This window comes from Diabrotica virgifera, chromosome 5 (genome assembly GCF_917563875.1).
Source record: "Diabrotica virgifera virgifera chromosome 5, PGI_DIABVI_V3a".
NCBI lineage: Eukaryota > Metazoa > Arthropoda > Insecta > Coleoptera > Chrysomelidae > Diabrotica > Diabrotica virgifera.
Genome location: NC_065447.1, coordinates 64,708,287 through 64,725,968, shown reverse-complemented (window position 1 = coordinate 64,725,968; position 17,682 = coordinate 64,708,287). Strand labels below are relative to the sequence as shown.

The 17,682-nt window shown below is 31.3% G+C and overlaps 2 protein-coding genes across 7 annotated transcripts in view; one reads left to right on the top strand and one right to left on the bottom strand.

Annotated features, from left to right (window-relative positions):
• Positions 1-17,682, top strand: part of LOC114325167 (3-phosphoinositide-dependent protein kinase 1) — a 145,751-nt gene that overhangs the window by 33,960 nt on the left and 94,109 nt on the right. The window lies entirely within an intron of this gene.
• The window catches only part of LOC114325165 (peroxidase), a 221,520-nt gene that overhangs the window by 193,039 nt on the left and 10,799 nt on the right, over positions 1-17,682 (bottom strand). The window contains exon 1 of one of the 3 annotated variants that reach the window (XM_028273140.2): positions 17,063-17,299. The exons of the other annotated variants lie outside the window; for them this stretch is intronic. The gene's annotated coding sequence lies outside the window, so the exon portion shown is untranslated. Of the gene's footprint in view, positions 1-17,062; positions 17,300-17,682 lie in introns of those variants that run through there. 3 annotated transcript variants of the gene reach the window in all.

Sequence of the window (17,682 nt, the reverse complement as noted above, 5' to 3'; positions counted from 1 at the left end):
CTATAGCCTTTTAGATCTCTCCTTTAGTTTTCTTTCATTCAACATTCGTATGGTTTTTAAGTAATAAAAACCACGAAGGCGTACAGGCGCGGATCCAAGGGGGGGGTCAATGGGGTCAATTGTCCCCTCCTTGAGACTTCGCCTGGTGTCGCCTTTTTTTAAGAAAAAGATAATTACGATTGAAAATAAATAGTGAGTTGTGTGTCCTGTTGACAACTGAATAACGGAATGAAACATAAAACATAAAACAGAATTCCTCTCCAAAGTACGTGTTCTCAGTCTTACTGTATGGTGTCGAGTCTTGGACTGTGAATAAAATCGATTCACTTACCTAAATCGCCTTGAGGCTTTCGAAATGTGGTTCTATAGAAGAATTTCAAAAGTATCTTGGGTGAAGAAGATTCGAAACTCCACAATACTAGAACGTCTCAGCAAGACTACTGAGATTATAGGAGGCATCAAGAAGAGAACAGTGGAGTATTTTGGACATGTAATGAGAAGTTTTAAATATAGGTTGCTACAAAATATTTTGCAAGTGAAAATATAAGGCAAACGCAGTCCAGGACGAAAAAGCACTTCGTGGTTGATTTAGGGTGGCAGTGAATAAAATTAAGATAGCTATGATAGTAACCAACGTTCTGAAAGGACAGGGTACATAAAGAAAAATAAAGTAACAGCCCATACCGAAAAAGAATCATGCGTACGCGAGTGACAAGAAAATTTTTATTTTATTGCCCCCTCCTTGCAAGGTTGCTGGATCCGCCGTTGAAGGCGTAACCAGAAAATAGGTCTCAGTAAAAGTTTATTTCTTCGAAAATAAAACTTTGAATTGTTGTAAGCAGATGGCGCTACGGCATCCGTATCTATTTGTTAGTCGTGATTCAATACTAGTAGACTCGGTTTATTTTAATTTGTTCAGAGATATCCATATATAGGTACAATCGCTGATGATTTCTAATAAGAAAGAAACTAGTAAGATTATTTATGGCACTCTCTGAACAAATTGAAATATAATACACCTCTTGTTTTCGTTTCACGACAACATTCTTTCGATTAATTTTAATTTAAAAAAATATATTTCTCTCCGCCACTGACAATTTGACCCGTTTCATCCCGTGTACCCCAAAAATGTCATTATGTTACCTCGCTGATCTTTCTGATTATCGTTTCTTTTATAGAAAAATAGTGCACTAGTTGTAAACAATACGGACCTTTGACTTTTTGATAAGAAATTCAAACAATACAATAACATTATAAGATAATGTAAATAGGTCCCGTTAAAAAATAGTTTAATAACAATCAAAGTCAAAACATTAACCAGTTGCCTTCAGAGAAAGGGCACAATGTTAGATGAAGAGATTCATACTTCATTGTAACTCGTTTTACTTGAACATATTTATAAAATTATTGTTATATTTACTTAGTTATGTCAGAAATAGGGCTTTTCATTCACAGTCACTTGTTTCGAGCTTCTGTCATATATGTTGTATAATCTGTGTATAATATTAATATACATCTTCTTCTTCTTCGTTTAGCCATTCACGTCCACATCTGAACATAAGCCTCTTCAAGTCTTCCTTTCCATTGTTTTTTGTTGTATGCTACTCGTAGCCAATTTTTCCCGGCAGTTCGTTTCAGATCATCTGTCCATCTCATAGGAGGTCTGCCTCTGGGTCTTTTGTGTTCGTATGGTCTCCAGGTTAGAATTGTTCTGTGCCATTTGTTAAGATCGCTCCTAGCTACATGTCCAGCGTATTCTTATTTCAATTTTAGTGATTTTTGAACCACAACGGTGAGTTTGGTTTTCTGTCTTATCCATGTGTTTGTTTTCCTGTTCTTAAGTGATATGCCAAGCATTGCTCTTTCCATCGCGTGTTGAGTGACTCTGAGTATGTTCATATTCTTTTTTGTGATTGTCCATGTTTGTGCCCCATATGTTAATATCGGAATAATGCATGCATCAAAAACTTTAGATCTAAGATGTAGTTGAATTTGCTGATTTCTGAGTATATAGTTCAGTTTGCCGAATGCTGCCCATGCTAACTTTCTTCTTCTTTTTATTTCTTCCGTTTGAATTTCCCTATTTAGTATTATTTTTTGTCCTAAGTATATATATTCTTCAACTTTTTCTATAACTTTGTTGTTTATTATTGTCATCGTTTCTTCGGAGTGCGTGACTTTTGTTTTGTTTAAATTCATTTTCAGTCCTATTTTAGAAGATTCTGTGTGCAGTTCTGAAAGCATGGTTTGCAGTTCTTGTAGGTCAGTAGCTATCAGGATTATGTCATCCGCAAATCGTAGATTACTGAGGTAGCGGCCACTGATGTTTATTCCCTTATATTTCCAATTGAGATTTTTAAAAACGTCCTCCAAAACTAAGGTGAACAGTTTGGGTGATAGAGTGTCTCCCTGTTTGACTCCCCTGTTTAATGGTACAGGGTTCGTGTATTCATTTTCATTTAGGTAGTATGTAGCTGTAGCTTGGTTCATAGTTTCTTTTATTAAGTTAATATATCTGCTGTCTATTCTACAATTTTGCATTGCGTTTATTACGGATGTGTGTTCTATAGTATCGAAAGCTTTTTCGTAGTCTACAAATGCTATAAAAACTGGAAACTTGTATTCGTTACATTTTTCTATCAATATTTTTGTGGTTAACAGGTGATCGGAAGTTGAATAGCCTTTTCTAAAACCTGCCTGTTCATATGGTTGGTATTCATCTAATTTTCTTGTTAGTCGGGTAGTTATGATTTTGGTGAGTATTTTAAATAGGTCTGACAATAGACTGATGGGCCTGTAGAATTTCCAACTTTCGATTATCAATTTTCCTGTGTAATAAGATTACTTTAGAGTTGTTCCAGCTCTTAGGGACTTTGCCCTGGTGTAAACAACTGTCTATAAGCTTAGTTACAATTGCAATGAGTTCCTTACCTCCTTCTAATATCATATCTGTAGTAATCATATCTTATCCTGCAGCTTTATTTCTCTTCATGTTTCCCAATGCTGTAGTTACCTCTGAAATTGTTACTTTTGGCATTATTTCCGATCCAACATTTTTTATTAATTTCCGTGCCGGTCTCATTTCATCGTCTTGTTGATGTGTTCTGTAGAGTTCCGTGTAAAATTCTTCTATTCGTTTCAGTATGTCTTCTCTAGTTGTGATTTCATTTTCGTCTTTTCCCTTCTTCTTCTTCTTCTTCTTCTTCTTTCTCATAATCCTTAGTGCCCTTCAGGGCGTCGGATGTCGGATTCCGCCTTTTATCCACTTCTTCCAATTGCTTCTATTGGTGGCCAGGTTCTTCATATCCCTCATACTGATGTGTCTTCTTTCACCTATATCCTGGATCTGGTCCATCCATGTCTTCCTCGGCCTTCCCTTTTTTCTTTTGTTTCCCATTTTGGCTTCATGTACCTTCTTTGTAAGTCTATTTTGCTCCATTCGTTGTATGTGTCCAAACCAGCTTAATTGTTTGTTTTCGATCTTCCTCATTATCGGTTCTTGCTCCAGCTCTCTTCTTATATCTTCATTTCTGAATCTATCAAACTTCGTAACTCCGGCTATTCTTCTCATGTATTTCATCTCGGTCGCGTTTACCATTGATTCATGTTTCTTTTGGACAATCCATGTTTCCGCCCCATATGTCATTATCGGATTTACTATGCTGTTATATACTCTGAGTTTAGTTTTGTTGCCTATTTGTGACTTTCCAAAAATTGTATTATTTAAAGAGTAATGCATGCTAGTTGCCTTCTTCAGTTTATTACTTATTGCCAAGTCCGTTTTCCCATCATCTGTTATTATGTTTCCCAAATATTCAAAAGTAGATACGTGTTCTATTACTTTTTCCCTTACTATTATATTAGTATTCCTTTCTCTTTTCTCATCTTCATTTATTATCATAGGTTTTGTTTTGTTAAGATTCATTTCCATTTTTAATTTATGTATCTCTTTTTGCCAAATATCTATTAGTTTCTGCATTTTTTCTACTGTGTCTGTGATTAAAACTATATCATCAGCGTATAGAAGGGAGTTGATCTTTATTGCATTTAAGTTTTTATATCCTACTATGCATTGAAGGTTTCTTGTTTGATCTTTGGTATTTTTGATTAAAGTGTCCATGACTATTATAAACAAGAGGGGGCTTAGTCCATCTCCTTGTTTAATTCCCTTATCCCATTTAAAAGTGCCTGATCTTTCTCCATTTATTTGTACTTGGCCTTCTACTTCCATATATATATATATATATATATATATATATAGATTTTATGACTTTTATCATCTTTTTTGGTATATTATAGCTTTCCAATATTTTCCACAATATTTCTCTGTTTATCGTATCAAATGCCGCCTTCAGGTCGACGAACATGAGAAATAGTTCATTCCCTTTACGGCATTGTCTCTCTATTATATTTCTTATGATGTAGACGTTATCGTTTGTTTGACCTGAATGCAGCCTGTTCGTCTTCCAATTCTTTCTCTATCACTGATCTTAGACGCTTCTCTATAATTCTGGTGTATACCTTGAAGGCGACCGATGACAAGCATATTGCTCTATAATTCTCGCATTCATTATGTTGTCCTTTTTTGTATATTGGTAGAACTATGTTCTTCTTCCAGTCATCTGGGATTTTCTCTGTACTCCATGCTTCCTTGCATATCTGTAATAGCCAGTCCTCTCCTTTTTCACCCATCCATTTTATCATTGTCCGTCTTTTCCCATTAATGATATTATCTGACGTCGTCCTAGTGTCGATCTGAGGCATTTCATACTCTTATTTTTTTCAATAGTTGTTGTTATTAATTCTTCTTCTTCTTTTCTTTTTTGTTTTCTGATTCCTTTTCTAATCTGCCTATTAAGTTCTCTATATACCGCGGTTCCCTTTTTGTTAGATTTATTTAAGATCTTCCTTTTTTCTATTTGTTGTAATATTTCTTTGTCTAATTCATTGTGTGTTGTTTTTGGTTTTTTCAGTTGCAGAATGCTTTTGTTCACTGATCGGTTATCAGGTTATTCAAATCATCAATATCATTGGAGTTTATCTGCTACATGTTAACTTGATTTAATGCATTATCTTTTTATTAAATTCACTATTTTTTATTTTTTCAGATGTCCATTTGTATCTTTTTTCATGTATTCTTTTTCTTTCTAGTTTTTTGTTTATTACTAGTTTTGTATATATTAATATACATATATACAGGGTGTCTGCGTAACTTGGAACCATATGGGAAACTTTTTTAATATCAATTTTACGAAAAAAGTCATTCCTTATAAAGTGCTCTGCATAGTTTAAAACCTAAGATGCAATCATCAGATATCAAATTTTGTCAACAGTATACGAGGTATGTCAAAAAATATGAATTTCGCTCAAGAGCAAACTACCTTTATATTTCAAAATATCAAAAAATTTTATTATGAAAAGTTATTTGTAATTAAAAACCATATTCAAATATGCAATAACAGCCTTCTACTTGAAAAAAAAATTCTGAAATTTTCCTAAATTACCGATTCTGAACATCATTTTTATTTATTAGACATGTAATAACCCTTTTATTAATAATTTTAGGAAAAAAAGTTATTTTTCATAAAAATCTGTGCATGGTCTAAACCTCAAGATGCAACCATCAGTTATCCAAGTTTGTTAATTTTATACGAGGTGTGTCAAATAATTTTCTTTAGAAAGAAATTAGAAAGAATTCTTTCTAAATTCATATTATTTATATTAACGTTTCGACGCCCAAATCGGGTGCCGTTGTCAAAATACAAAATATTACTAAAATAAACTAAAGTGTTGTTGCTAAGCAAAAAAATTCTTCTAATAATTTATTTAATCTCACTCATTTATATTGGCAATTCAGACATATATTATACATTTTAAAGTAGAAGACTTTAAAATGATATTGCCAATATTTATGAGTTGCGTTCCTGGGACGACTTACTGAAAGATAGTTCATTCGATTACATGAAATTAACCCCAACTCAAGAATATCCGTCATAAAAAATTATAGCATGTGATATGTCTTTAAAAAGACAACCAAATGCAACGACAGTAAAATTCTCGCGTTAGAGACTTCATAGTAAATCACAAGGGAAAACCAGGAAAAACCTGTGATACTATCCCGACATCGTAAGTATTTGGTCTTACATTAATTTACTCTCAAAAAATAATACCAAATTCTGACTTGTAACATGTTTAAATTATAAATAATATTAATAATACTAGATATATAAGTAATACTAAAATATAAAATATGTACTAGCTCGATATTATTGACTTACTAATCTTGGTATTTTCTTTCTATTGACTTCCTCTTTCAGTATGGGTAACCACATCCTACTGCATTCTACCGAGGAATTTGCGACACAATTGGTTTCATTTAGCATAATTAGAGCCGCTTCTTTGATTTTTCTCTTTTTACTATCTGATTCTTTCAGGACTATACTTGAATCTCTCCACTGAACTCTATGTTCATTATCCCATGCGTGTTGACATATTTGAGATCTCTCAAATTCTCTATTTTTAATATAAGATTGATGTTCATTTATTCTAACGTCTAATGGTCTTGATGTCTCACCTAAATAAAATTGTTCGCATTCACAAGGTATTTTATAAATGCAATTCTTTGTTCTTTCTTGATCATTGTTAGGTTTAGTTTTAGATAGAATAGATCTCAATGTGTTTGTTGTTTTGAATGTTGTTGAAATGTTGAATTTATTTCCTATTGTTTTAAGTTTCTCGGATAGTCCTTTTATATATGGTATTGATATTTTCCTCGTATTATTTCTGGTGAATGTTGTAGGATCCCGTTCTAAGTTGTTCTGTTCCATTCGATCCAATCTTGACAATTCCTTATTTATAAACGATAAAGGATAATCATTTTTTAATAAAACAGTTGTTAACAATTGTTTTTCTGCTAAAAAGGAATTTTCGTTAGAACAAGTAATTTTGGCTCTATCATATAAGGATTTAATGATTCCCTTTTTAACGTTGATGTTGTGATTTGACTTGTAATTGAGATATCTGTTGGTGTGTGTTGGTTTTCTATACACTTGAGTCTTATATCCAATATCCTTCTTTGAGATCAAAACATCGAGGAAAGGTAGGCTGTTATTGTATTCCTTTTCCATTGTAAATTTTATTGTCTCTTCTTGATCGTTTATAATATTCAGGAACGTATCCAACAATTCTGATATATGAGGCCATATTGAAAACACATCATCTACATATCTCCACCATACTGTGGGTTTTAAATTTTGTTTAAAAATAATATTAGTTTCGAAATCCTCCATAAATATATTAGCCAATAATGGAGATAAAGAAGAGCCCATTGCTAGACCAAAATTTTGTTTATAGAATTCATTGTTTAGTTGAAAATAGGTATTATGGGTACATAATGTCAATAACTCCATTATAGCTGATACATTTAGTCTTGTCCTAGTTGCCAATGTATTATCATTCTCTAATTTCGTTTTGATTATGTTTAAAGTTTTATCTAATGGTACATTTGTAAATAAACTGTTTATGTCAAAACTTACTAAAATATTATTTGGATTAAATTCAATAGTTGATAATTTGTTTAAAAAATGTTTTGTATTTTTTATAAAAGTGTCATCATTATTAGCAAATGGTTTTAGAATGTTTAATAAGAATTTTGATAGTTCACTACAAGGAGAATTGATGGTACTACAAATGGGTCTAAGTGGTATGTTCGCTTTATGAATTTTCGGCACTCCATAAAAATGTGGTGTCTTACTGTAGTGAGGTGTCATTAATTTTCTTTGATAGTATGTTAGATCATTTTTAAATTTGAATAAAGTTCTATATATTTTGTTTTCTAGTGTCTTCGTTGGATCCTTCGTTAATTTGCTATAAGGTCCATTTGTAATTAGATCTGTAATTTTGTCCTCATATTGTATTTTATTCATTATTACAGTTGCATTGCCTTTATCCGCTGGTAGGATTGTTATGGAGTCATCATTTCTTAAAGTTTTTAAAGCTTTCATTTCCTCTTTGCTGATATTCTGTTCAATTTGATTAGACTTTTCCAATTCAAGTTTACATAGTACCCTATATTGTTCTTTTTCATGAGTTGGTAGACACTGGGATATTTTCTCCACTGAGCTGATTATGTCTAATTTTGGAATAGATGGATGAGTAACAGCATAGTTTAAACCTTTTGACAATACCAAATTTTCCGTTGCATTTAAATGTCTATTTGATAGATTGACAACTGTCGCTAATATGTCATTATTTCTATTTAGGTTATCAAAAGTATGTAAACTATTTTGTTCTAAAAGATTATTAAATTTATTTAAATGTATATTTCTTTGTTTCTGATATGAATTTTCATAAATTATGTGTAAACTAAAAATAATTCGATCAAAATCAGAATCTGATATCATTCCGAAAAGTAAATCTTCAATACTTACGATGTCTTGTTCGATAAAAAATAAATTTGACCTGTGAAATTGCAACCTTTCCCGGATCATCGACAAACTGGCTCTATGTAGAATATTTTGGAGTCTTCTGCTTGAGTATGCTGGCCGTAACCTCAAGCCCTTTGGTATTATGTTGTTATTTCTACATCTTCTTAAAAATTTTATTGAATTTTGACAATGTGCCAGTTTCTCGTAGAAGGTTTCCAATTTCCTAAAATTTTGACACACGATAGGCCCATACCGGTTTCTTAATGTTGTTCTGAAGCTATTTCCTTGTGGCATTTTTATGATTAATTATTTATATGGGAAATAAGCCACAATTAAAATGAAAAAAATAATTTTATTAACGTTTCGACGCCCAAATCGGGTGCCGTTGTCAAAATACAAAATATTACTAAAATAAACTAAAGTGTTGTTGCTAAGCAAAAAAATTCTTCTAATAATTTATTTAATCTCACTCATTTATATTGGCAATTCAGACATATATTATACATTTTAAAGTAGAAGACTTTAAAATGATATTGCCAATATTTATGAGTTGCGTTCCTGGGACGACTTACTGAAAGATAGTTCATTCGATTACATGAAATTAACCCCAACTCAAGAATATCCGTCATAAAAAATTATAGCATGCGATATGTCTTTAAAAAGACAACCAAATGCAACGACAGTAAAATTCTCGCGTTAGAGACTTCATAGTAAATCACAATAATAAATCACTTCAGTGGAGAGATTCAAGTATAGTCCTGAAAGAATCAGATAGTAAAAAGAGAAAAATCAAAGAAGCGGCTCTAATTATGCTAAATGAAACCAATTGTGTCGCAAATTCCTCGGTAGAATGCAGTAGGATGTGGTTACCCATACTGAAAGAGGAAGTCAATAGAAAGAAAATACCAAGATTAGTAAGTCAATAATATCGAGCTAGTACATATTTTATATTTTAGTATTACTTATATATCTAGTATTATTAATATTATTTATAATTTAAACATGTTACAAGTCAGAATTTGGTATTATTTTTTGAGAGTAAATTAATGTAAGACCAAATACTTACGATGTCGGGATAGTATCACAGGTTTTTCCTGGTTTTCCCTTGTGATTTACTATGAAGTCTCTAACGCGAGAATTTTACTGTCGTTGCATTTGGTTGTCTTTTTAAAGACATATCACATGCTATAATTTTTTATGATGGATATTCTTGAGTTGGGGTTAATTTCATGTAATCGAATGAACTATCTTTCAGTAAGTCGTCCCAGGAACGCAACTCATAAATATTGGCAATATCATTTTAAAGTCTTCTACTTTAAAATGTATAATATATGTCTGAATTGCCAATATAAATGAGTGAGATTAAATAAATTATTAGAAGAATTTTTTTGCTTAGCAACAACACTTTAGTTTATTTTAGTAATATTTCATATTATTTGACACACCTCGTATAAAATTAACAAACTTGGATAACTGATGGTTGCATCTTGAGGTTTAGACCATGCACAGATTTTTATGAAGAATAACTTTTTTTCCTAAAATTATTAATAAAAGAGTTATTACATGTCTAATAAATAAAAATGATGTTCGGAATCGGTAATTTAGGAAAATTTCAGAATTTTTTTTTCACGTTGTTGTTGCATATTTGAATATGGTTTTTAATTACAAATAACTTTTCATAATAAAATTTTTTGATATTTTGAAATATAAAGGTAGTTTGCTCTTAAGCGAAATTCATATTTTTTGACATACCTCGTATACTGTTGACAAAATTTTATATCTGATGATTGCATCTTAGGTTTTAGACTATGCAGAGCACTTTATAAAGAATAACTTTTTTTCGTAAAATTGATATTAAAAAAGTTTTCCATATGGTTCCAAGTTACGCAGACACCCTGTATAATTAAATATATTAATATACATAATATGTCGTATAATCCGTGTATATTAATATTATACACAGATTATACAACACAATATGACAGAAGCTCGAAACAAATGACAATCGATGAAAAGCCCTATTGATTATATTAATCAGATACACTACGGTAGAAGTTGTTATAGGGCTTTTCATCGATTGTCATTTGTTTCGATCTTCTTTCATATGTTGTATAATCTGTGCATAATATTAATATACACGGATTCATGGGCGCCCAGGGGGGCCGTGCCCCCTAGCTTTTCGGGTGCTGTAAACACTATATTCTGTCGCTTTTAATGTCATCGGCTGGACCGATGACATTAAAAGGATTTAATTTTTCGGGGGGTAATTTTTAAATCTTAAGTAAAAACCACATTTTTATACATTTTTGTTAATTCAGATACTCAGATACTGAGTCTTCAAGTATTCAGACTTCTGATACTCTACTGACGTCTGACTACGTATTTGGTTTTCTGCGATTACAGCGCCATCTATCGCGAATAGAAAATAAAGATTTTTCTACAAATCTGAAATAAAATGAGGGTTCCTATTTTTTAAGACTTTAAAGTTGCCCCTGCCCCACTTATAGGGGTTGGTACTGGGTGTTTGATGTCATTCGGTAGACGCCATTAGATATTGAATACGTTTTTTACGTTGTTCGATGCAATGTAAATTTTGCAATGTTATATTCGACCATCTGGTTTCTTTTGGCATACCTACTTGATATAATGGCATTATAATGGGTCGCCTGCAGTTTCTCAACTGTCATCAATACGCCTAACTTCACGCTGAACTTTGATACGAGAATTATGAAAAAATATGCATTGAAATTCAGATCCCGTAATTTTTTGAGCATTATAAAGTGAGTACAAAGACATATGTACACCTGGTTCCAAAAAAAACTGATACGACTCTTGACGCGCATTTTGTAGAAAATTGAGCAGTGTATTTTGAAGGATAAATACTTAATATTTATATACTGTCAATGTCACTGCCAAATCTTAAAATTTGTCAGATAGCTTATTCTGTTCCACGGTTATTAGACTTTATTATTAACCTTTATTATTAATACTTTCTCCGCAACTGAGGGTATCTTATCAACTGTATTGTTTTTAAACAATAGATGATAAAATAAAAATATTGACAGTTCAAAAATGTGAACATTATTGCATTGTGTGTGGCCTAAGTTTGGGCTGAAAACTGAAATGTATTACATTTTTACAAAATTTTGGAATATGTTTAATTACGTAGACCAATTTTAACAGTTGTTTTCAATACAGATTTGAATCATCTACAAATAGTTTCTAATGTCTTTTGATGTCAAATAATTAGGGAAGCTGGAATTCAACAGTTTAGAATTTTACATTGAGTTAATGCAAAATTGTGACGCATGTCAAAATTCTCAATGTATTTTAATTGTATTCATTTTTTTTCGAATCCTGAGAAAGCTAATAAATATTTTTGAAAAATTTAAACTCAGAATGAAAGACTACATTATTACCGAGGGCCGAAAGTCCCTGAAAACTTCTATAATATTTATTTTAATAAGTTACAGGGCTGAAAATAAAAAAAGTGTGATATTTAATTTCAAATATTTCATTCAATAGAAACTGCTTGTTTATTCTAAGGGGCTTTCCGCCCTCGGTAATAATGTAATCTGTCATCCTGCGTTTAAATTTTTCTAAAATACTTATTAGTTTTTTCATGAATCAGTTGTTTGTTGTTTGTTTATTTTATTATTTGTCTGTCATAATAAATATAATGTCAGATCAATCAAATACACTGCTCAACATGATGAAATCTTACTAAGAGTCGTATCAGTTTTTTTAGGAACCGGCTGTACATATTTTTTTGTAATTACACCTTCAGTCTACCGTGTACTTGTCGTCGACTCTACCTTATCGGCAGAGTCGTCTTGAGAAACTGCAGCTGGCCGGATATGGGGTTCGGTATTGTAGTTATTAATCAATGGTATAAGTATGTAATGGAAACTATATAATAATTTTATTTTTATTTCCTTATATTTACCTTGTAAAGTTTACACAAACTTAAAAGATTATGATAAAAGGAAAATGCCAAAAACAGCAAAACGTAGCACGTATAGTATTTTTACTACAAAAGCGATATTACGTAGGTCAAAATTTTTGTCAAAATTATAATAAACATGGCAATAATGAAAAGTCACATTCTAATGTTTTGACAGTTTTCTTACGTCAAAAATTTTGACCTACGTAACATCGCTTTTGTAGTAAAAATACTATATTTGTGATCTATAATGGAAATATTTTATATATTGAGGGGACCTGTAAACAAAGTTTATAAAATTTAAACAGAAGATTTAAACGGAAAGCAAATAAACAACTAGGGGAACGAAACCAAAATGTGGAATAAACCAGATATATGATTCACAGGAAGATAATTATTTTAAAATACGAAATAAATGTTTAATAGAGGAAAGTCGCCAATTATGGAATACCATTTTGTTTTGGGGATATAAAAATTATAGAAAATATACCTTTACCTAATACCTTTATAGAAATGAAAACAATTTAATGTTATGACACATCAGTCATACATTTTTATGTAGTAAGGTAAGGTCGCCAATTAAGGCCACCTTAACGTTTAAATATCTGTAATATTTTATTCAGGAACAATATGGGGGAAAACTCTTGTATACGTATTGCCTAACATTTTAGCTATCGAATTTCAGGATAAAATACTTACGAAATAAATAAAGAAATATAAAATTTTAACATTGAATAAATCTGGAATATTTGGCCTTATTATGAACTGGTAGCTTAATAAGGCCAGTGTCATTTTTTACGCAAATTGAGGTGGATAATAAATTTTAAACCTAAGAATTAAAGAACAAATACAAAATTTAGTAAAAGAAACTTTTATTCATATTAAAAACAAAAATTATTCAATACATTAAGCACACATATCGCACATTTACACACATCTAGGACAATTGGCTTTATTAGGACACTGTCTACTTTTTTTATTTAACATAAAAAAAATAATAAAAAGCAATATAGAGGAAAAACTGTTCCAGTTCCTTAAAAAGTATTAATTTACTATCGCTTTACAAAGAAAAAATAATTGGCTTATATTCATTAAGTACCATTTTAGTAATTTTATAACTTAGCTAAAATTTATAAACGAACTTCCGCACCGTAACAAACACGTGTCTAGTCTACTTGGCGCTGGTATGTGATACTACCGACTGAATGGCGTAAACGATTTTGACTGAGAAAGACATTTACGGTGACCTCTAATATATAATATCTATATTTAAGAAAATATTTGCAATTGGCCTAATTAAGACACTGGCCTTATTTGGCGACACTACCTTAATTAAAAGCCTTCTATTAAATATCTTAATTAACAAAAAAAAAATCGAACAAAAAAAACAAAATCCTAAATGAGTAACCAAATATGGAATAGGTACCCATATATGGAATATATGCATAAATCAACATATCAATAACAAAAATAGACATAAACATCTGAGATCAAATAAATTTAAATAAGAAAATTGTGAAAAATGAAAGAAGTAGCTTAATTCACTTGCAGACATCACAGATCCATGTATGAAACTCTGGACCAGCACAATCATAATGAGCCCACTTACACTTAATCCACTATTCCATAATTAATCACCAACGACTGTCCATATTTGGATTTGTACATTAGTTCAAACTAGTATCAACATTTTTTCAAGTCGTAATGTTTTAATTACAGTAGGTCATAAAATATCAAAATAAGGGTACCTACTATTGATATACGCAATAGCATAACAAGTTAGTATTCATGCATAATAACCAATAACACTTACTCGTTGAATATATTTACCTTTAAAATTGTCTGCGAGACAATAAAACAAAACGCGCCTGTCAGACACGTATCGTTCGCACATCTGACACAGAGGTGTGAATACAATAATAAAGAGAGCGACTGAAATAGAGGATGGTCTTGTAGTGCGCTTCCAACTTATATTTTCGGAGAAATCAAGAAATTCCATATTAGGGCACTATTCCATATTTGGTTTCTTTCCTCTAATAATAATATCAACCGTACTTATTCCCTGAGAGTATGCTTGAGGATGGCAACTACAAGCTATACTGGGACCGAACTGTGCTCACAGTGGCACATAATAGACCAGATCTCGTACTAGTTAATAAATTAACAAGACAAACAACACTAATTGATGTGGCGATACTTAACACCAATAATCTACGTAGTAAATTTACTGAAAAGGTCGCCAATAGGGAACTTGCATAAATTTTTAAATTCGAAAAAAATGTTATAAATCACAACAGAACATAATTTAAAACATGTATCAAAGATAAAAAAGTTTTGTTTGTCTTTCGTTTGGCCCCTAAAGACGATTAAAAATTCAAATTCAAACAGGTGGTCCAAAACGCATCGTGGCGTCACTTGGTTTTACATTTACATTTTTCCAATAAAGTAAACAGATTTTAAATTAGACGTTATAAACGTCAGTAGAAAATACATTTATGTGACGTTACAAGTGTTTTTGATCGTTTGACCTATTCATAGAAAATTTGTACTTTTACAAAATGGTTTTATTTTCAATAGTAAACCTTCGTTCCTTTCCTTCAAAAACAGTATAAAACTACAATTTTAATAAACTGGTATATATTATTACAATGACATACGATAAATGTCATTAGAATATAAATATTTTTGACTTATTCCACGACGATGAGCTTGCCAAATACCCAAGTAGGTGGAGGCCAATAAACTAAAGAATGAGAAGAAGCATATACCTAAATATAAGGTTGTGTCTAGGTATACGCTAACGTGTACGCAAATAAAAAAGTTAGAGTGTCAGTGATTTCTTATTTTTTATTTGTTTAGTGTTTGTTTTTAAATTAACTACGGAGTGCGGACAATTATTTAGTTCTTTTAATGAGTTTAAGAACATTATAAAACAGTACGCAAAAGATAAGAGACTATAAATTAATATATATTTTTTTAGTTATAAATGAAATAGTATTACCGTAAAAGATTAAAATAAAAGGAAGACCTAAAGCTTTCACAATAATAATTAACTTGTTTTGAAGCTATTTTCCTTGTGGCATTTTTGTAATCAACTATTCTAAATGGGAACTAAGCCACAATTTAACTAAAAAATTGATTTTATTAACGTTTCGACTTCTAAACCGGATGTCGTTGTCAAAATACAAAATATTATTAAATTAAACAAAAATGTTGTTGCTTAGTAAAAAATGTTTTCCAATAATTTATTTAATCTGACTAATTTTTGTATTTTGACAATGACATCCGATTTGGACGTCTAAACGTTAATAAAATATTTTTTTTAATTAAATTGTGGCTTATTTTGCATTTAGAATAGTTGATTATAATAATTCACTTATGTATAAAAATTATTTTAACAATATTTTGTACCTACATGTCATGTCAACTAAATACATATAATTATTTTGCTAACCTAAATATATACTTTTATATATACACATTGATGTATTACAATTAAGTTTGAAACATCTGAATAGTTCTGCTTCCCTTCCCTTAACAAATATGTTTCCATCAAACAAACACTAAACATATCAAAATAGCATGTACCAAAATATATAATAACTGCGCAAGCTAAATAATGACGTCACTGGCTTGATGAAGTTTAATTCGCGTCTACCTAACTTTTTTATTTGCGTACACGTTAGCGTGTACCTAGACACAGCGAAATATAACCATAATAAAAACTAATGCAAAACTATGTGACGTCACGTGCCGTTTGAACTATTTTATACCGCTGAAGACTTTAAATATGTATTTCTAAGTTATTACGAGTTTTTGAAGCGTGAAATTTTGGAAATCTCATTTTTAAACAAAACTGAACATTATTATCTAATAAAAAAATGTGTAAGTTCCCTATTACAGAGATCTGGAAATTCAAATATGAAGACAATGGAGAATGGAAAGTACCCAGACGATACCTATTATTATGTCTACTACTGGAGTCATTCCGAAGAACCGAATTTATGGGAGATACACCTCCATACCAAGTCACCTAGGGCTCGATAACATGGAAAGAGTCCCACCAGAGCTTAATCCTTTTGATACCGTAGGTATCTGGGATGAGTCCAATTTTCTCCTTAGAGGGAGTGTGAGTCGTATGGCTAAATCTTGATATCAACCGTATCAACAAATACGGAGACAATGGAGAATGCAAAGTACCCAGACGATACCGATTATTATGTCTACTACTGGAGTCATTCCGAAGACCCTCCTCGAAAGCATAAAAAAGCTGGGTCTCAATGAACATCTTTACAATGCTGGGGCCCTAGTAACGTCTAATGCCGTTAATTAACGCATTATTTGCCATCTCTGTAATGCAAATAATGCGTTAATTAACGGCATTAGACATTACTGTGGCCCCAGCATAAGACCATGCAGAAAGCTGTACTACTCGCGACGGCCAGAAGTGTACGAAAATTTTTGGGAGATACACCTGCATATCAAGTCACCTAGGGCTCGATAACATGGAAAGAGTCCCACTAGAGCTCAATTCTTTTGATACCGTAGGTATCTTGGATGAGTCAATTTTCCCCTTAGAGTGAGTGTGAGCCGTATGGCTAAATCAACCGTAGTATACCTACTCAAAACAATTAATAATTACTTACTTTACGAAAATTGGAAGCACTGACTATTAAAAGTTAAATACACTTACGTAAAGGCAAAGTTTCAATCGTTTTCTTACAATCTTTCAGAGCACCATATAAAATAAATTCCATCAAGTATCTACATCTTCTCGTAATACTCACGTGTACAGTGCGTGAATTCAATAATAAAAAGGTACACAAGAGGCACAGCGGGATGCTTACACTTTCAATTGAAACTAGTAATATCTTAAACGTTAAACCAGAAGAAACTAGGGGAAGGGATATCCAACAGTAGGAGTCAACAAACGATTCTTAAATATTTTAAATTTTAAATAGACAAAACCAAAGAATTGCCATTTAATATAATTAAAGTTCGTTTACATTAGATATAAAACTATTCTCCAATGGCTCGCATTAATAGGTTTAAGACAAATTTTATTTATTTATTTAGTCACGTGATAACTTCATTTTTACAAAACATACATATACAGGGCGTAAATCAAATTATTGAAAAATCACTAGAGTATAATAAACCAGCATTTCTGTGTCTGACTGACTTGAAGAAAGCATTTGACAGAGTAAGACTCAAAGATGTAATACATCTTCTGTATAATAGAGAAAGAAGTCCCCCTAGATATCATAAAAACTATTGAAAACATCTACCAAAACAACAAAATGGAAGACTGAA